Genomic DNA, 13,640 nt, shown 5'->3' on the forward strand with positions numbered 1-13,640 from the left:
ATTCATCAATAGTTTCCTAAAAGAAAAGCAACATGTGAATTTTCCTGCTCTGTGTAGATAAAGCAGAGGTAACACCAAACAGCTGGGAAGGTTAAGTCCCTCTACACTTATTTTCACCAAACACTTGACAGTCTTGCTTATTACAGGGATATTGTGCACTGGAACAGAGACAAGCAGCCCAATGCACCACAACCAGAGCACGGATGATATAACTGTGATGGTGTAGAAGGCTCTTTGCTTTGATTGGTCAACCTGTTTCTTTTCTCCACTTGCTTCCCCTGGCCCTGGACGAATCAGAACACGGAGAACAGCGAGGCTGCAGAAAGATATGACTGTTATGGATAAAATTAAAACACATAACAATTGTATGGAGAGTTCATTATGCATAACTAGAGCTCCAAAGCTCAGTCCAAAACATAGCAGCCAAGCACAGCCAATGCTGATGTTTCTGATCTTGACCCCACGGGCGTTTCTTAGACTCATGTAGGTGATGGGATGAACAACAGCCAGGTAACGTTCTACACAGGTCAGAATGTGGAAAATGATCCTCCCATAGAAAGTCATATAATAAGCATTTAATCCAAGGTTTGTCAGTGCTGAGTTATTAATATAATTGCTACCAAGAACAAAGAAGCCCCCAAAGATCCAGATCAGTTCCATGGCAGCCATGTGGTAGGTGAAGATGTCAGAGTGACTTGCTGTTTTAAAAGAGCGCTGCTGCCGCCATTGTCTATGACCCAGGTAGAGGACGATAGTGGAGAGAGGGAGGAGGAGGAGGATTCTCAAGGTATTGATGGTAATGCTTACATATCTGTAAACATTGTAGTTGTTGCAATCCAGAACACTTGAGGTGGATGAGGTGTTAACTGACATATCTGCCATATCTCCTGTATATTGTAGTTGTGCTGAAAAAAGGGAATTCAAGAGACAAATAAGGAGACAGAAGGTATAGAGTAGAAAAAGGAAAAAAGAAATTGAAATACTTTTAAGTTACATTTAATCTTGGTAGGGTATTCATGTAATCTCACATTTTCTTAGTAGTTACATTACCATATACTATCATAAGAAAATATTTGTTGACAAATATTTCTTAATAAATGAATGGTAATAATAAACAAACAAGAAAATTACATACACTGACAAAATTCATTTTATACTTTTGTAACAGAATGCATTTTATTCTTGTTATGTGTATACGTTTATCTTTATGCTTGAAGCTATTACTGAAGCTCTGTCACTACAGACCACATTTACTAAGAGTTTCTGCTGGTGCAAAGTACTTTTTTATGTTGAACAGCTACCAGGATTTAATAGAGGCACAGTTGTGAATTTTGTAATTGAATGCAGTAAACACAGGAAATTTTGTGGCTGGCCTCACTGCTCCACAGCTCCACAAACAGCCAAGATGCGTTTTGTGACACATGTGGCAAGACCACAAGCCTCGTCTGACAAAAGTAAAAGTAAAATATAACAGAGAGTCTAATGATGAGTTTATGATGAGGCAAAATGAAGGAGGAGAGGAACAGGTGCTGCTAGGGCGAGACAAACGTTGCTCGTTGAGTCCTTTCCCATTACAAGCACTCTCCAGGTACAGAGAGAGAAAAGGTGGTGGTATCGGATCTAAAAGGAAATCAGTCGTATTGCACATCACTAGGTAGTTCATCTCTCTGTCTCTGCCATGGTCCTGAGTCCATTGACTCAGGGATTTTGGGTTTGGTGTATTTATTATTATTATTATTATTATTATTATTATTTGTGGACTCATGTTCTAGTTTTGGGATGATTTGTGTTTTGGGATTTTCTGGTTCTGGGATTTTGGTTTGGTGCTCCCTCTGTTGGTCCCTGGTGTTTCCTTTGTCTCGTCAGGTTAATCAGGTCCAGCTGTGTGTGATGTCCCAGTGTCCCTGGGTGTATTTATGTTGTGTGAATTGGTGTGCTGGTTCAAGGTTCAAGGTTCTTTATTTGTCACATGCATAGTTATACAAGTATAACACACAGTGAAATGTAGCCTGACACGCTCCTCGACATGTGCAAAAATTGGGGGGGGGTGCAGAGGAAGAACATATATATATATATATATATATATATATACAGACATATAGTATACACACTGGGTGAATGTGCAGTAGTAGCAGCAAGCAGGTGAATTCTGTACATTAATATGAATAGACATCTGACTAGTTTACAGGATAGACAATATAAACATATTTAAAATTAAAGGAATTGAAATGTACATTGTGCCTTGGTTTAGTGTCTGGAAGAGAGTCCTGTCTCAGTCAATTATAGATGATGTGAGAGGGCGGGTGTGTGTGTTTAGGGCACGGATGGCTTGGGGATAGAAGCTCCTATTGAGTCTCTTGAGTCTTACTGGTTACTGGACCGTCTGTGTTCGTCTCCTGGAAACTATTTGTGAACCTCTTTGTGAATCCACTGTGTGCTCTCCCTGCTGTTCCCCTTCGTGTTCAGGTTTTCTGTTCAATAGTTTAGTTTCTCCCAGTTTAGATTATCCTAAATTCTGTTTTTGCCATCCCCACTTTATGTTCTTTCATTTATAATAAATCTCCCTCGCATCTCACTAAGTGCCTGCATTCGAGTCCTTTTCCCACACACCACAAGACTGTTGCCGTGACAGTCCCGTGACAGTCTTATTAAAAAAAAAATGCTGGAATTGCACCGACTAGTTCACAGATTAGAAATCCAATCGGTTACATTTGTAGAACATTTATTACCAAAGATGTTTATTCAAATCAAACTTAATTTCTGGACTATAACCTGCTCTGCCATCGTGTTTTATGAATTATGCAATTTGAAGTCACAAATAAGTATTTAATCTTAATAAAAACTGCAATATCATCAGCAGTTAAAGTTTTTTTGGTTGATTTTAATTTTGGTGTCAAATTGGGATATTTTTTATCCTATTTTCCAATTGTAGCTCTAACAGTGATCATTTCTTAGCACAGGTAACAATCATTTTCCATTTCTTATTGACTTTCAGGGACATCTGTTTTGATCATAGTGTGCTGCTGTTATATCACCTTTTACTTGTTGTCATTCTGCACCTTTTGGGGCCTAAATGCATATCATAATTCAGTCTTAGTAGAAGGCTGCTGAGTTTAAGTTCAGCATGGCCAAAATATTACAGTACATTTTGGACACACATAACAGCGTGTGTGTGTTTTTTCCACAGCTTTTATAGTGTATTTAAATTGTCTGGGTATCATTTATTTGGTTTCCAATGCAATATCAATAATTTTAATACATTATATGGCCATTAAACTAATCAAGTCCCATTTCCCAGTCAGGTATAAATACTATTTTTAATTCATGATCATCAAACTTTTTACTAACAGATAGCTGCAATGTATTTTTTTCTCTTTAAAGTGTTTAATAAGAAGCAATGAAAGTGTAATTGTTTTTTAAACAAAGGTAACTGCAGATTTTTAATTTTCTACAAAGACATAGAATGCAAACTTTTCTGCATAATCTGGATTATAATAAAGAACAAGTACCTCGTCTGTCGTCTCGTTGTTGTTAATCTCAGGCGTCCAAACTGAGTGATTGCTGTTCACTGCCAATGTCCTCTGAAGCTTCTGGCTTGATTGTGCTCACCACCACAGCAGCAGGACTGTCTGAGTTGTTTGCAGCAGAGTGTTCTCTGGCTCAGTTACTGTGAACTATATCAGGCAAAAAAAAAAATTCTCAACTTCTTCTGTGCATGGAGAAAATACAATCTTGCTCTAGGGCCCATTCTAATGACCATGGACCCTTTATGTGGCAAATAATAAATAATAGAAATTCAAACATGCAGTAAATAAACACCAACTCAGAGTTGAATTAGTTCAGACTTTACAACAAAGTAAAGTTGAAACTGTTAATGAAGTCTGAAAAAACAGTAAGCCCTATTTCATTATACTGACTCATTTCTATATGACTCGCTGTGCTTGAGGCTAACAGTCCATTACCTTTGACAGGATTCAAATGTACTGCAAAGAAAAAACAGGTGTTGATTCAAATGAGGCATAATCTTGCAGGCAGCGTGTACAGGGAGCACTTTCTCATTCTCATTTGCATGATTCATGATTCTAGTAGTCATGAGCGCAGAAGGAGTTGTTTGTTTTATGTGCTGGATTCAATTTCCATGAGTTAAAACAACTGCATTCACAAATTGTTGAACAATTACAGAATAAGTCTTCTCAACGTAAAATTTTGAAGAGTACTGTCATCATCAACAGTTCATAATATCATCAAAATAAACCATCAATCTAAAGCAATCTCAACAGGTAATCCCTACAGGAAAACATTACATAATAGAGAGTAATTATAGCTTCTCTGCTTTGATGACCTTTGGAAACTATAGGACAAGGACTGGAATTTCTTCAATTTAGGACTCGAAATAACAAAAATAAACAATGAAACAATATTACATGTAACTGGTTTTTCTGTCTCTTTGTCTCATATGACAGAGAATATGCATCTTCTTTTTGTTTTCATATTATAATTTATATTTAATTGTGTTGTGGTTTGCAGTGTTTTGTGTTGTTTCATTTTAAATTTGTTTAAAAGGAAAAAGCTGAAAATTTAAATAGTTAAAAGTTGAACTGTGACTAGTTGGTTTTTGTATTATATGATTTATTTATTACATTTTATGTGGAGTGAATAAATAAAAGTATATTTACGGTGGCCCCTAGAGACAAAGCACGTACTAACTTCAAATCACGTACGAAACACAACAGAAGTGCTCCAGGATGCTAGGCGCAGTGTTGAGCTTTTGTTATCTAGTGGCTACACAAGCCAGGAAGTACCAACGACCGGATTTAGTGTGTGGTAGTAACAGGTAAATGAACTTGTTTGAATATATATGAGTGTTTGTGTATAAATACACAAACAATACACAAATGCTTTCAATTATGTAATTTAAGTGATCAAGGTAGCTCTGTTTTGGAAGTTCAATTAACGCTAGAAATATGTTTTGGAGTTTGTACGTGCTTTGTCTCTAGGGGCCACCGCATATATTTATATATAAACATATATAGATAAAACCATGTTTGTTTGTTTTTTACATTAGTAATTCCTTTTGTGCATAATCTTATATTGTTGTTAATAATAAATTAATTAAAGCAACAAAACAACTTGAAGAGCCGGTTCGGAGCAGAAAGAGCCGGCTCTCTAATAAGAGCGGGAAATCCCATCGCTAAGGCTACCAATATGGAAAAGATATATATAAATCTTATAAAGTTTGTATCTGTCTTGTGTGAAACTTGTATGAAAAGCATATAAGTGTGAAAACAGATATAAGATCCCTTGAAAAATTATATAATGAAACTTGTATGTTTGGATACTTACTAAAACAATGTATGAAAGTAATGCGAAAGTGGCCACTTTCATGAGTAATCACATATAAGTTTTTACTATTTCTTTTCCGTATGGGTAGGTTCACACTGCAGGCGAAAGCGCATCAAATCCGACTGTTTTGACCCTATGCGACCCATATCCGATCCTGGTATGACAGTGTGAACGGCACAAATCCGATATTTTCATATCCAATCTGGGTCACTTTCGTATGTGGTACTGAATCCGATACATATCCGATGTTTTAGAAAGCGACTGCTGTTTGAATGGTCATGTCGCATTAAATCCGTGTTTTACGTCACTGACACAAAACAGACGCCAATTATCAGCGCCGGAGAAGCGCCCGAGAAGACATCGCGAACACTTCCTGGCCATCCCGTGTAGATGTTTGTGAAACTGTTGGGATGACAACGTTGGAGAAATGTGAACATTTTATTTGTACTGTATAATCTGCAGATTCTGACAGAAATCTGCAACTATCCTTTGAAGCACCGCTCCTCTCTAAAACAGCAATAAGGATCATTATTAGGCCATATGTAAATGACAAAACAACTTAAAGCAAAATTGGGAAGCGTAAAGTCCAAAACAAGTCTTTATATTAAGGTCCATCAGTCAAACAATATTGTTTGGTCTGGGTCTAAACAGAGCGCGTTGTGTGTGACGTCTGCTTTTGCCGCTTTGAGGGTTCACACTAGGGAGCGTTTGCTGTCGCATTTTATTTGTAGTGTGAACAAGCAGACAAAAAAATTGAATTTGATCAAAAAATCGGAATTGAGCATTAAGACCTGCAGTGTGAACGTAGCCTAATAGTCAGCCCCTGCGCTCTGCCACAGTTGTTATTAAGGTGGATTTGCTTTGAGTTTTTTCAGAAAAAATATGTGACTAGTAAATTATTTTGCAGTGAATCACTGTATTTAATCACACAAACAGGAGTGCGAAAAAATAGAAAATATAAACGTGTTTATGATTGATGCATGAATCAGCAGTGATTGACCAAAATCCACTCGAAAACAGAAGAAAAAAATTGAGACATGGCAGAGAGACAGCCAGCCAGCTCACTAGTGATTCACCGTCTCCTGAAATGTTGCACTTGTAAAATCCTTCATCTGTCTTATAAACTTTGTGGATGGTCAAGTTTCCTGTTGAGCTGCTCCCTATGTGATGCCCATTTTTGAAGAAATCAGCTGTGAAGTTGGATGAAGTCATCTTGTTCCTGCAGCGAAGAGTCACAGCTTCTCCGTCCATCACAGGAACAGCAGGACTCTCCAGGATCACAGAACCATCTACACAACAAGTGACTTAAAATTTTAAATGTTGAACTTGTTTTTGTTTTTGACAAAATATTACAGCCTTCATTCACTCATACCAGTGACAGTGATGTAGATATTGTTGCTTCTATTCCCTCCTGCTGTACCACACAGGTATTCTCCACTGTCACTTGCATAAAAATAATGAATGGTGCACTGTGAACCTGTTGTTGTTGCTGTTGTTTTCTTACTGGTTGTGTTGCATTGCTCTACTTCCTCTTTCATCTTATATAACACGTGTCCACGAGAGAACTCCTCACAGTAAAATAGCCATGATAGCCAATAAAATGTGCATCACAAGTTTTGTGATGATTACCCCTTTCAAACACAAAATGATAAATAAAGCTTATAGTAATAAGCAAACAGATGGTACTCACCAACTTTCTGATCATGTGTACACAGGAGGATGATGACAGTCACTTTCACTGAGTCACTGAGACAAAAGAAAACTTTTCATCTTTGTTGACTCTTTTTGCTAAAATGTTATTCATCGTTACTTCTCTCACGAAGTCTCACGAAAAGGTTCACATCACATTTTAACAGCTTTATGAGACTTTGTTAAAGTTAATAGTTTAGTTTTAATGTATAAACTGAGGCAATACTCACACAGTCTAAAGCAGAGTTCTCTGACCTCCATGATGTCTTGCTGCAGACTGACTATTTGGCATATTTGAAATGAATCTAAATAGTTTTCAGAGAAGCAGAGCTGCTGTTGTGGTAGGTCACCTGACACAAAAACAGCCTAATGCTGCTTTCAGTTCTATTTGTAGCCATTTTAGAGTTCATCTTCTTCTTCTTGTTTTACAGCACTGATGAGAAAAACATTTCAGTGCAAACTAAGTCGGAGGTGAAGTTTGTTCACAAACTACCCACAGAGTTTCGTAATAGACATGCAACAACGTCAACAGGCAAGATGTGGTCTATCTCTCATCGCTGGCTGCATTGTTTTTTATATATCATGACATTTATGTTTGCGTAAGGACGAGTTAGTTATTGTTGCTCTGATTTTTCCACAGTTAAGAATTCCCACCATCACCACTACCAGCAGCAAAGCCACTATCACAAAAATCAGCTGCCATGTTGGAGGAAAACATCATGTTTCTGCAGGAAAGAGTTAAATACATGTCAACTCAGAATATTGCTTTCCTTCTGCAGATGTACCAGTGACAATGAAATTCATAATATTGCTTCTGTTCCCTCACATGCTAAAATGTTGCTGGCTCATTCATCACAGGAACAGCAGGACTTTAGCTGAACAACATGCGTTCCAGATGCAGTTCAGGTTAGAATCATGTTTAGTGAGAAACACTGATCAACTCCTGGATATGATCAGGATTTTAAAAGAACAAAATGCAAATACCGAGAATTACAACATTTCTCCATCATTTAGAAGTTGCAAATTCCTTTGTACATGTTAGAAAAGTTTATTTTATTTAAAAAAAAAAGTTTGGTTATTGTAGAAGGACAGGACCTCCTCCTTTAAGCCCTTTTTTAAAAATGTCCATTTTCCCCGTCAACCTTTCTGTGGTTTGTTTAGGTTCAGACATTATAACTACATTTATGGTGTAGTATGGAGCCCCACAAGGGATATTGGAGAAGGAAAAAACAGTTTAATTTTAGTCCATGCAGTTTCGGGTCAGCGCTGAGATGTTGGAAGCAATCATAGTGATGGAAGACACACATCCATTGGTGTGATTCATAGATTTTCATTTTGAGCTTGGCCTGAACTATTAAGATATTACATAAGTGAGAGACATCTGAAGAGAGTTCTAAGCGTAAGAGGACAAAGTCATCTCTGACCTGGCTTCGTAGTTTAGGCAGATGAAACACCAAATTATTATGCTAACCACTTCTCCGTGTCAAACTCAAAACATGAATCCAGAATGACAAATGCCACCACCTTCTACCGTGAGTCATCAGAGTCTAATTGGCAAATGCATAAATTTCTCTATTTCAACAAATCATGTTCTATTCTTCTAAGTGATCTCTCCTTATTGAAATAATATGTTTTTCTTGAAAGCCACAAAACAAAGCCCACTGTGAGACAGGCCATTATCATGTGTGGCAACAGAAAGACTGAAAAGGTTTGTTCTTAATGATAAGATCAGCAGCCACATTGCTGAATGAATGAGGGATGACTGTTATTATGGTCCCTCTCTAACCTTGAGAAAGGTTTAAGAGCTGAGGATCTCTTATTGCCTTTTCTACATTTTTCTCACAGTGTCAACCAGAGATGGGCAGTAACGCGTTACTTGTAACACGTTACTGTAATCTGATAACTTTTTTCAAGTAACGAGTAAAGTAAGGGATTACTATTGCAAAAACGGTAATTAGATTACCGTTACTTTCCCGTAGTAACGCTGCGTTACTGCGTTACTAAAACCGTGATTTTTTGCGAGAATGTCTCACGACAGTGACGTAAGCGAGTGCACCGTTAGTGAAAACAGCTGTGTGCAGATCAACAATGGATCACATGTCGATTGTGGGAGAGAGTATGAGCGTGCAGCGTTTAAAGCGTGGAAGTACTGACCTTACTTTGAGTTTGATTCCATAAAAAGTGACAAAAGCATTAGTGTCCATCGTGCGTGGGAAGAAAACCCCTAAACTTCCAAGCAAGCACCGAGTGCGCAACGACGTAATGGGAAACTCACAGAGAAACTCGCGGATTCTTCAGCTGACCGCGGCACACCTGCACCAGGGTAAACCTCCGCCTACCACAGTCCTGCTTTACAGGTGAAAATACAGGGAGTGCAGAATTATTAGGCAAGTTGTATTTTTGAGGAATAATTTTATTATTGAACAACAACCATGTTCTCAATGAACCCAGAAAACTCATTAGACTCAAAGCTGAATGTTTTTGGAAGTAGTTTTTAGTTTTAGCTATTTTAGGGGGATATCTGTGTGTGCAGGTGACTATTACTGTGCATAATTATTAGGCAACTTAACAAAAAACAAATATATACCCATTTCAATTATTTATTTTTACCAGTGACACCAATATAACATCTCCACATTCACAAATATACATTTCTGACATTCAAAAACAAAACAAAAACAAATCAGCGACCAATATAGCCACCTTTCTTTGCAAGGACACTCAAAAGCCTGCCATCCATGGATTCTGTCAGTGTTTTGATCTGTTCACCATCAACATTGCGTGCAGCAGCAACCACAGCCTCCCAGACACTGTTCAGAGAGGTGTACTGTTTTCCCTCCTTGTAAATCTCACATTTGATGATGGACCACAGGTTCTCAATGGGGTTCAGATCAGGTGAACAAGGAGGCCATGTCATTAGTTTTTCTTCTTTTATACCCTTTCTTGCCAGCCACGCTGTGGAGTACTTGGACGCGTGTGATGGAGCATTGTTCTGCATGAAAATCATGTTTTTCTTGAAGGATGCAGACTTCTTCCTGTACAACTGCTTGAAGAAGGTGTCTACCAGTAACTGGCAGTAGGACTGGGAGTTGAGCTTGACTCCATCCTCAACCCGAAAAGGCCCCACAAGCTCATCTTTGATGATACCAGCCCAAACCAGTACTACACCTCCACCTTGCTGGCGTCTGAGTCGGACTGGAGCTCTCTGCCCTTTACCAATCCAGCCACGGGCCCATCCATCTGACCCATCAAGACTCACTCTCATTTCATCAGTCCATAAAACCTTAGAAAAATCAGTCTTGAGATATTTCTTGGCCCAGTCTTGACGTTTCAGCTTGTGTGTCTTGTTCAGTGGTGGTCGTCTTTCAGCCTTTCTTACCTTGGCCATGTCTCTGAGTATTGCACACCTTGTTCTTTTGGGCACTCCAGTGATGTTGCAGCTCTGAAATATGGCCAAACTGGTGGCAAGTGGCATCTTGGCAGCTGCACGCTTGACTTTTCTCAGTTCATGGGCAGTTATTTTGCGCCTTGGTTTTTCCACACGCTTCTTGCGACCCTGTTGACTATTTTGAATGAAACGCTTGATTGTTCGATGATCACGCTTCAGAAGCTTTGCAATTTTGAGACTGCTGCATCCCTCTGCAAGATATCTCACTATTTTTGACTTTTCTGAGCCTGTCAAGTCCTTCTTTTGACCCATTTTGCCAAAGGAAAGGATGTTGCCTAATAATTATGCACACCTGATATAGGGTGTTGAAGTCATTAGACCACACCCCTTCTCATTACAGAGATGCACATCACCTAATATGCTTAATTGGTAGTAGGCTTTCGAGCCTATACAGCTTGGAGTAAGACAACATGCATGAAGAGGATGATGTGGACAAAATACTCATTTGCCTAATAATTCTGCACTCCCTGTAGAGCAACAGGACCGCTGAGTCTTTGACTTTATTTATTTTCTGCTGTATTTTACTTGCATCTATTTGAAAGACTGAGTGTAAACACAAAAAATATTTTATTTTATGTGCTGGAATGTGTAGAAAATAGGTTTAAATGTTAAACTAATTTATTCAAGTCAGAGAATGTTGCATATAATTACATTTTTGCTTGATGCATAAAGTTAAAAGATTAAAACTGATAAAACAAGTTTTAAAAAGAGACTTTTCCATTTGATTACATTTTGTATGATGGATTATGCAGAAAAAGTAGAATTGGGCTGAAAGCTCTATCACTTTATCACCTCTTCAGGTTGTAAATCGTGTTTTTAAAAAGTAATTAAGTAACCAAGTAACTAAGTAATTAATTACTTTTGAAAATAAGTAATCAGTAAAGTAACGGGATTATTTTTGGGGGGAAGTAATCAGTAATTAGTTACTGATTACTTTTTTCAAGTAACTTGACCAACACTGGTGTCAACCAACACTCAGATTATGACTTGTGCTTTCACACAGTTTGACATAACAAATATAGATAGCCATGTCATTTTCTTTGGCTGTATTGAACAGATGTTGCTGTTGATGTTGCTGCAGCATGAAACAAGACACCGCTTACTATGCCTGGGTACTAGACCACACTTCAGTTAGAGACATGCTCATGCAAAGAAATTGAGGTTTTTTTTCCACTGCTGACCACAAAAAGACCGCAGTGAATGGTAAAAGTGTGGCAGTTCTTTCTTGTAGCAACATTCATACGCTTTTAAAAAGACCAATCAGATGGAACAAGTTTAAGAGCATGTGGGTCTGCATGTCAGCTGTATCTAAATGAACACACACAAGCTATAACAATTTATATACATATATCAAACTCAACTGACAATATGTTGCTTAATTACAAAAGCAATACATGATAAGTTTTTGTTGTTTTCACTCTCACTCAGATGTGATTATGTCTTCGGTCAGCTCTCTGTAACATACATTGGAAGGAGAAAACAAAAATAAACAAACTGTTTCCAAACGAGAATGAATATCTTTGAAAAGAAACTATTAATAAACTATTAATAAATTATTATAAATTATTGTCTCTGGTGGGAAAAGTGTTAATTCCACTTTTGCATTTTGGCAGTGTCATTTTGTACAGATTTTATTTAGAGTTTTGGGGTGATTACAACTCACAAACTCTATAAAGTTCATTCATGTGTCATAGCATGTAAATGTATCTAACATCCTGCTGGGGATGTAAGGATGTAAAAGATCACTGATATATGTTGGTGCTGTTTCCATGCAGGGCCCTGAATGTCAGAGTGATAAGGCATGGGAGTACTTAGAAGACTTGGGCAGAAGCTTTGCTGCAGCGCTCTGAACAACTTGCAGATGCTGCAAAGAGGTTTTACATAAACAAGTAAACAAAGAATTACAATAATCCAGACGAGATGAGACAAATGCGTGTATGACAATTTCCAATACAATGCAGCTGATACAATGGAACTCAGCTTAGCAATATTTCTCAAGTGATAAAAACAGGAGTGGACCAGAGATTTAGCACAAAGGTCCAAAGTCAGAGCTGAGTCAGACGTTACACCAAGGTTCCTGATAGAAGATTTAGCAAATGTAGCAACTGTTTTTTCCATAGCCCTAGGTAAAAAAAAAAAAAAAAAGTTAGGAGCACAAACAAGGACTTCAAGAAAGTCATCCAACCTCTAATGGAGTCCATATATGGAAAATCTGTAGTTTGGAAACATCTTGAGGCTTAAAGGAGATATATAACTGAATATCATCTGCATAGCAGTGATAAGAAATGTCCTTAAAAGGGCTCAATACATGCTGAAGAGGGAGGATATACAACAGGAACATTAAAGCTAAAGAAAAAAAACTGAATATAGCTACACACCTGCAATGAAGCTCTTTGTGGTTACCAGTGAATACACTCATTTTAAACTGAAGACAAGAATAACAACACAACTTTTTGTGGTGATGTGAGTTCATGAAACAGAGGTACAAATGCAAACCAATACTTCGGAGCATGGAGCAGTCTTAAATTTTTACTTGCAGTGAACATTTTTACACATGTTTACTTCTTTTCAAACGTTTACTGTCCTACGGATAGTGATTTTTTACAGGAGACAAATAGCAGGAAATTTAAGAGATGAATAGCTTTGCAGTCTGTGATTATTTAATAATAATATTTACAACACATATCATGCTCACCACAACAGGAAATATGTAAGAAATAGATTATAATAAAAAAATACACTTGATGTTTGAAAGAAATATTTCAATACAATTAAGTTGCAGGTCACCTACAACCACACATGCAATAGAAAGTGGTGGAATTTGCAGGTGTTTGCAGATATTTACAATATTTTTTTCCTTCAAATACGTCACAGTCTTTTATACAGAAAAGCAGTGTTGTGGGTACTTCAGAGATGTTTATCAGCATTATGGTGGGATTTTACAGGCATTTTTTCCAAAATGACTATTTTTTAAAACTATTGTTTATTTGTGCTACACATATGCTGTGGGTCCCACACCCAGTTTCACACCTTGGCTCAGGCGTTTAGAGGATCATCAGGGGGTCCTTTTGTCCCTCTGTGGGGGGTTACTCCCACTAGGTTTATATCTGGGACTCTCTGCCATTTGACCTTAGAACTGAAGAAGCTTCTCGGATGAGAA

At 37.7% G+C, this 13,640-nt stretch overlaps 1 long non-coding RNA gene across 1 annotated transcript; it reads right to left on the reverse strand.

The window, feature by feature from the left end:
* Nucleotides 1-6,082: 6,082 nt before the first annotated feature.
* On the reverse strand, nt 6,083-8,882 carry LOC120746527. The gene is made up of 3 exons (XR_005698871.1): nt 7,263-8,882; nt 7,034-7,089; nt 6,083-6,632 (listed from the first exon to the last, which is right to left on the reverse strand). It is a non-coding gene; the product is annotated as an uncharacterized LOC120746527 (long non-coding RNA).
* Between the last annotated feature and the right edge of the window lie 4,758 nt (nt 8,883-13,640).

Source organism: Simochromis diagramma, unplaced genomic scaffold (genome assembly GCF_900408965.1).
Source record: "Simochromis diagramma unplaced genomic scaffold, fSimDia1.1 OVJJ01000672.1, whole genome shotgun sequence".
NCBI classification, from domain to species: Eukaryota; Metazoa; Chordata; class Actinopteri; order Cichliformes; family Cichlidae; genus Simochromis; species Simochromis diagramma.